Here is a 7,635-nt window from a genome sequence, read left to right on the forward strand (position 1 = left end):
CATTTTTTCTAACAGCTGAAAAGTATTCCATTGTATAGATGTACCACAGTTTTTTAGCAACTCGTTTGATGTTGTGCACCTGGGATGTGTCCAAATTCTGGCTATTGTAAATAGTGCTACAATGAAAATAGGAATGCAGAGGTCAGTTTTGTATTGTGTTTTAGTGTCTCTTAAGTTATATTCTTAGGAGTGAGCTTTGAGCTAGATATATACCCTGAAAAATGCTGAGTATGCTCCCCAGAGAGTTTACTGTGTGCAGTGAGTGAATGTTGTTCTCAGTTGCAGAATGTGTCACTACTTGCCACAGGTGTCTGGGGAACAGTATTTGTTAGATCTATAGAACACCCAGGTTTTTTATTTGGACTAATACTGTTGGTATATCAAATGATCAGGTCATGTATTTTAAGTAGCTTAAATTATGCATCAAGAAAGCTGGAATACAAAGAATGACTACTTGCAATAATAAACTAACACAACTCATAGAAAACTGAAGCATTGAGCCAGAGTCATAATATAGTGCAGAGGGTGTTTTCTTTGCATGTGGCTGATCCAGAGTGATGCTTGGCATCACACGTGGTCTGAGAACTGCCAGGAATAATTTCGAGACCCAGGAGTAATTTCTAAGCAATACTAGGTTTTCTGGCCCAAAATTCAAATCAAAAATAAAATAAAGCTGAGCATGAAAAATAATTGAGGACATGTGGGGGTGAAGAGTTTTGTCTGTCTTGGAAATAGCTCGATTTTCGTCTCTGACACCAAAGTGGTAGCCCAGTACCATCCTGCCCATTGTGCTATCACTTTGACCTGGGACACATTTTTCTTGTTTGGGGGCTATGCTCAGGGGTTACCCTGACTCTGCATTCAGTAATCGCTTCTGCCAGGCTTGAGAGAACATATGGGCTCTCGGGGATCAAAACCACTATTCTAAATATATATCAGCTGGGATATATTTTAGAAAAAGAGAAGTGCAGCCTTAAGGCCTACCTCTGTCTCATGAGGTAAGGTGTGCAGTGGCTTCAAACAGCAAATGGATTAAAGTAGAACCAGAAGCCCATTGCTGAAATGGGTCATTCTAAATAAATTTGGAGACAGTCCTTAGCAATATACATTGATATCTGCCTGATGCTCTTGTCTGAGGATCCAAACTGGCATGAAGGTGCCTTTGGAAACAGTTTCACATTGCTCATTTCATCATGTCTAACCAAAGGAGAGAATCAAGTATATGCTCTCAGGTAGCTGTGCCCAAGTTCAAGATCCCTGGCACCCAAAATTTCTAGGTGTCCAAGAAGTGGGGTTTATATATACATTTAAAAACCTGGTGACTGAAAAGCCGCTCATGCCACAGGGGAGCCTCAGAGGTGCTCCATCCCTGTTCTCCACCAGTCAGGCTGTGAGTCAAACTTCACACCACATTTCCTTCTTGTCTTTGAAGCCAACTTCTGGCCCCTGGTACCATCCTAATTATCTAATTTCATTCTTTCAGATGAACAGGAACTTTGTTTTGGTACATGGTCTCCACCATCATATGCGAAGGATTTCCTTTGGCTCTGCACTCATGAATCACTCCTGGTAGTGCTCAAGGGGAACAATATGAGACGGAAGAAATTGAACCCATTTTTGGCCAAGGCCAAGGCAAGTGCCTTTCCCACTGTAGCATACCTATTTTTCCTAGTAAATGGAATCCATTCGTTCCAAGTAACAGGAATGTGTTCCAGGGTGGGGATGTAGTTACTTGTCTGACTTGAAAGTAATTCCATTGCATCTCTGACGCAAGTGGTACCCAAGTAACATACGGAGTTATTCATGAGCACAGAGCTAGGAATAAGCCCTCAGCATTCCTAGGTATGGAAAAAAAGAATAAAAAGTTTAGTCCTCTGTCTCAGCAAAGAGTCATGAACAGCTGAGGTGCTGGATAAGGACAAATGTAGAAAAAAAAAGACATTATCGGAATTGTAAGTATATTTAGCCAGAAATCACAGTAACTCATTTATTTTTATTTCGTTTTATAGTCCACATCCATTGGTGCTGTTGAATCCTAGTAGATAAGGAGACACTAGTGCTCCTCTGCTGAGGACCCGCACGGCTGCACTGTGGGTGGGATCCACACCCTCCAGGGGGCAGATCACATCCCCTGCCAGAAAGCACCCCCCATTCCATACACGCAGAGCCCTGCGCACAAGGAGGGGGCTGGAGCCTGCACGTGGCCAGCCGCCATCGCTATCTTCAGGCCCACTGCAGCTACCATGACAAGACATGTTCGCGTTTCCAAATGAGGCGGTGCCCCCCTTGGCAGCAAGGCCACCTGTGATTCCAGTAAGTAGCAGAGGGGCCATTTCGGCCTCTCCTGGGGCTCACCTCGGTTCAGCCGCACCAGGGGAAACTTTCTTTTACTGCAAGGCCACGAAGACCCTTCCCCCTCGACAGGCCCCCCCTGGGTAGTCCCTACACCTAGCTCCTTGGAGCAAGCCTAAGGAGTCTTCAGGCTTAGAGTCAGCACCCCGTGCACCCCCATCATCTTTCCAGGCTCACAGCCTTCCACTTACACACAAGTTCTGCTGCTGCTAGAACTGTGCCGATGGAAGCTGTTGAAACCTTCTAGAATCTAGAAGATAACGAGGTGCTAGTGTTGCTCTGTCAAGGAACCTTCTAGAAGTGAGCTCTGCACAATGACTGCCCCAGCCCCTCCTGGCTGGACTGGGGTGGGACCACATCCTCCAGGGGGCAGATCACATCCCCTGCCAGGAAACGCCCCACTCACCCCACACGAACTCCCCACATGCAGACGCCTGCGCACAAGGAGGGGGCGTGGCCACGCCATTGCCATCTTCATGCCCACTGCAGCCTCCATGACAAGACCTGTTCGGATTTCCAAATGAGACGGTGCCTCCCTTGGCAGCAAGGCCACCCTGTGATTTCAGTAAGTGGCAGAGGGGCCCTTTTGGCCTCTCCTCGGGCTCACCTCTGCTCAGCCGCACCAGGAGAAACCTTCTTTTACTGTATGGCCATGAAGACCCTTCCCCCTCGACAGTCCCTCCCTCGTCAGGTGCCCCCTAGGCAGTCCCTACACCTAGCTCCTTTGAGCAAGCCCAAGGAGTCTTCAGGCTTAGAGCCAGCACCCCAGGGCTCACCATCTTCTTTCTTTGCTCTCAAGCCTTCCACTTACACACAAGTGGTGCTGCTGCTAGAACTGTGCCGATGGAAGCTGTTGAAACCTTCTAGAATCTAGAAGATAACAAGCAGCTGAGGAACCTTACGGCTGGACTGTGGGTGGGACACAAACCCTTTCAGGGGGCAGATCACATCCCCCGGCAGGAAGCGCACCCGCATTCCCCACCCACGCAGAGGCCTGCGCACAAGGAGGGGGCGTGGCAACCCTGCACGTGGCCACGCCGCTATCGCCATCTTCAGGCCCACTACAGCCGCCATGGCAAGACCTGTTTGCGTTTCCAAATGAGGGGGTGCTCCCCTTAGCAGCAAGGCCACCCTGTGATTCCAGTAAGTGGTAGAGGGGCCCTTTAGGTCTCTCCTGGGGCTCACCAAGATTCTTGCACTCGGTTCAGCCACAACAGGGTCTGAACTCAGACGGAGGATAGTGTGTGGGTGGACCCTGCCGTCTGTCCTTTTGTCCATCATGGCTCCTGTGTCCATTGTCGTTACTGTCCTTCAGTTCGGCTATCCCTCTGTTGGGGGCTCCTGTTTCCAATGTCCTTTCTGTCCAGGCACCTGGCGGTTATCGCCATCAACTTGGAGCAGGTGAGTGAACAAGGCACTTTGTAGACATGATGGTTTAACTAATTTAGAAGGCTGGGAGATGATTTAGAATTCTTCACCCGGTGACACTCAGCAGTTACTCCTGGCGATGGGCTCAGAAATCACTCCTGGCAGGCAAGGGGACCAGATGGGAGTCTGGGGATCAAACCTCCGCACCTATGATTTACAATTTGGTGTCTTACTTTCATTTTCTTTTTTGTGACCAAAACATGGCCCCAAAACAGAGATATACTAGAGGATAAGACTTGTGCCCTATGTTCAGGTGTACCGAGCTAAAATCATGGTATCCCGAGGTTCTCCAGGAGTGATTTCTGAGGAGCAAACCACAGTACGCCCTGTGTATCGTAGAAACCCACCCAAAATGGGCTAATAATGAAGCTCATTCTTTCGGTGGTCTCAGACAGACATAGTAAGCTGCTTGCCTTCCATGCAACACAATGACTGCAATGAATATAGTCTTTGCCGTAATGGATATGGAGCAGATATGACTAAACGTTTCCGTATTTATTTTGTTAGCTAAGATCCCTTTGCCAGGCAGAAACTTTTCAACTTCTTAAACTCCCATTTTCATACCTTTTAATTTTTTTTCTGTCCTCTTCAGTGGAATCAGGACAGTGAAAACAACTTAGATGCCCAGATCCTGCAGAGTTTTGTGATTTACTCAATGTATTTTATGTCTTTTCTTACAATCTCTGAATGTTTAGTCTGCTTTAAAATTCCTGGGTATGGTGTAAGATATAGATCAGTTGATTCTTCAGGCAAAGTTATCCAGTTTTCTCAGTTTTCTCTACTCAGAAATCGATTCTGGCTCAGGGAACCATCTGGGACTCTGGGGGATCGAACTGTGGTCCTGCCTGGGTCAGCCGCATGCAATGTAAACGTCCTACCACTGTGCTATCGCTCTGGCAACTACCATGATGATTTGATTATCATAGCTCTATATTATAAAGTTTAGGACTGTTGTCCGTGCCTCTCAGTGTCTTTTTCAGAATGGCTTTAGCTATTTGTCTCTCTTTTTTTTTCTTTAATTCAAATTTAGTAGTCATTCTAATTCCTTGAAGGATGCCATTGATGTGGATTGCTATAGTCTATGTAGTGTTTTGGTCAGGATAGACATTTTGGGAATATTTATTTTTCAAATCTATAAACATGGAATGCTTTCCAATTCCCGGTGTATTTCGTTTCATAAGTGAAGATTGTATTGCATAGATCTTATAGAATCTTTGCTGAGCTTAGTCCTTCTGTTTGTTTTTTATTTGTTTATTTGGGCCACACGGTGGCGATCAGGGATTACACTTGGCACTGTGCTGAAAAATCTCTTGGTATACTTGGGGAAGACCATGTTGGATTTCGAGAATAGAAACATCATAATTCCTGGGTCAGCTGCGTGCAACGTAAGCGCAGCACATTTTTTAATCTCAATTTCTTCTAGTTTATGGTATGCATATCAAAGTGCATTCATCTTGCATGTGGCCAACCTGTGTTCCATCCCCAGCATCCCATATGGTCCCCAAGCCTGCCAGGAATAATTGCTGAGCACAGAGCCCGGAAAATGCCCATGAGCACTGCTGGTATGACCCCAAAATAAAAAAAATTGAGATATAAGGGTCTGAGGAAATAGCTCAGAGGACTATTCTTCATGGTTTGCATTCCAGAGGCTCAGGTTGAATCCTCCATAATGCACAGCCCCTCCAGCATTGCTAGTTTTGATCTCTGAACAAGGAGTAGTACCCGAGCACTGCCGGCATTGGCATGGGGTCCCCAGAAGAGGCCAATGCAAGTGTGGGTAATGGTCACTTCCAGCCCGTAGCTTCTGAAGCTTAACATGGGAAAAGGAGAGAAGACTGTGAGCCACACGCAGGGAGGTATTGTCAGCGTAATAGACTTCATTTATTGAAGATAGGGACAAGGCTTTGAAGGGCAAACATTAGGCAGGAAATGGAATGTGGGTAATACAGCTTAGGCATTACAGCAACAAGATAGTATGTGAAGAGAACGATCACAAGGTATTTGGCATCATTGCTTCAGATGGTATGCAAAAATAACGGTTGCAATGCCCATGGCATCATTCAATCAGTCCATATGCAAAGATAGTGTTTGCAATGCTTATGGCATCTATTAGCTTAGAGTTTGTAAGGACAGGTTACTGAGCTGGATAACTTTCTTCTGAGCTCATTCTGCACTCATAACAGCAGGGACACAAATCTCTGAAGAGAAACTTGCTTTTACATCCAAGGCTAGCTTGCAGAAATCCCATTACCATCCAGCTTCTCTTTCCAAAGAGCACTAGCAGGTGTGGTCCAAATAATATTTGTTAGAATCAATACAATGTAAAATTGATAGTTGCTAAAATATCAGTTAAAGTGTATATATTAATTTCTAGCAAGAATGAGAAACATGAAGGACTCTCATTTTTTTTGCTGATAGAACTTTATAAGATACTGTCACTTTAGAAGACAGTTTAACAATTTATTCTGGTTTAGCTTTTGGTCTATATTTTATGGTGTTCAACTACTCCAGGACGTACTTGGGGAAATGTGTTGCTTGGTATCAAACAGTGCTTACCACTGTTTGTCTCCATCATCAGATGCAAAGTAGTTCCTCTTTGCTCTGGACTCATGAATCATTCTCGGTAGTGCTCAGGGGATCAATACTAGATGGGAGCAATCAAACCCATTTTGGCCAGGTACAAGGCGAGTACCCTACCCACTGAACTATACCTATTTTCTCATAACAGGAACTTTAATTAATATTATGTATCAGCACTTAAATCAAGCTTGTACACAAATATGCACTAAATCACCTATTAATTTTTCTAGTTTTAAGAATTTTTACATAGAGTGATTCCTGTGGAACCAAGTCTTATACATTCTATTAATTTGTTCCTAGTGTTCTGGAATTCACCTTTAATTGGGTTGCATTGGAAGGTTTTTTCCTGGGGGGATAACTGGGTAATACCCAGCATCGTTCAGGTGATACTCCTGGCTCTAATCTCAGAAATCACTCCTGGCAGGCTCTGGGATGCTTATTCAGGATGGACCCTGGATCCAACTAGGGTTGGTTGCTTGCAAGGCAAAGGCCCTACCGCTGTGCTATGCGTTGTCCCCACATTGGAAGGTTTTAATGATACTGCTTCTGTGGGACACTACGCATTATAAGATGGCAGCAGCAAGTGGCAGAATAATTCCTCATATTTTTATCTTTAGATACCAGTCTTCGAATGGATTTAAGAGACAAATCTCTTGAGATTGAGATGGGTTAGGGTTTTATTTGTCTTGCACACAGCTGACCCTGGTTTGATTTCTAGTACCACAGGAAAGACTCTTGAGCACCATTGAGGCTGCACGTCACAAGCTGAATTCCACACTCTGAAGAAAAGAAATGAAAGTAGGTACCGAGGCCAAGGATGTGCCTCAAGTGGGAACATTGCTTGCTAAAGGCCTTAGGTTCACTTGTTGGTACTGCATAGGACCTTGAGCACTGCCTGAGTGAGGTAGACCCACATCTACTTTGGGGAGTGACCATGGTGATCCCACTTTCCCCAAGCACCAACCAGTGTGGCTTCCCTAACTATCAACAAAGGAACAAAAACACTAGAGAGATCATATTGCAGGTATGGTGCTTGTTTGCTTGTGGCTCAACTAATTTGAGCCCTATCATAGCATATAGTTTCTTGAAGACCACCTGGAGGGATCTTTAAGAACAAACACAGAATAAGCAAAAACAAAGCCAGGAATGCGCTGGAGTGTTGGTATATCAGGTAGGGCATTTTACTTGCATTAACTGACATAAATTGGATCCCTGGCTTCCCATATCGTCCCCCAAGCCCACCAAGAATGAGTCCTGAGCAGAAACCTAGAGTAA

General features: G+C 45.1%; 1 pseudogene; it reads left to right on the top strand.

Moving 5' to 3' along the window:
- Nucleotides 1-965: 965 nt before the first annotated feature.
- LOC125999672 (uncharacterized) lies at nucleotides 966-1,094 on the top strand (annotated as a pseudogene).
- Nucleotides 1,095-7,635: the final 6,541 nt, after the last annotated feature.

Source organism: Suncus etruscus, chromosome X (genome assembly GCF_024139225.1).
Source record: "Suncus etruscus isolate mSunEtr1 chromosome X, mSunEtr1.pri.cur, whole genome shotgun sequence".
Lineage (NCBI taxonomy): Eukaryota > Metazoa > Chordata > Mammalia > Eulipotyphla > Soricidae > Suncus > Suncus etruscus.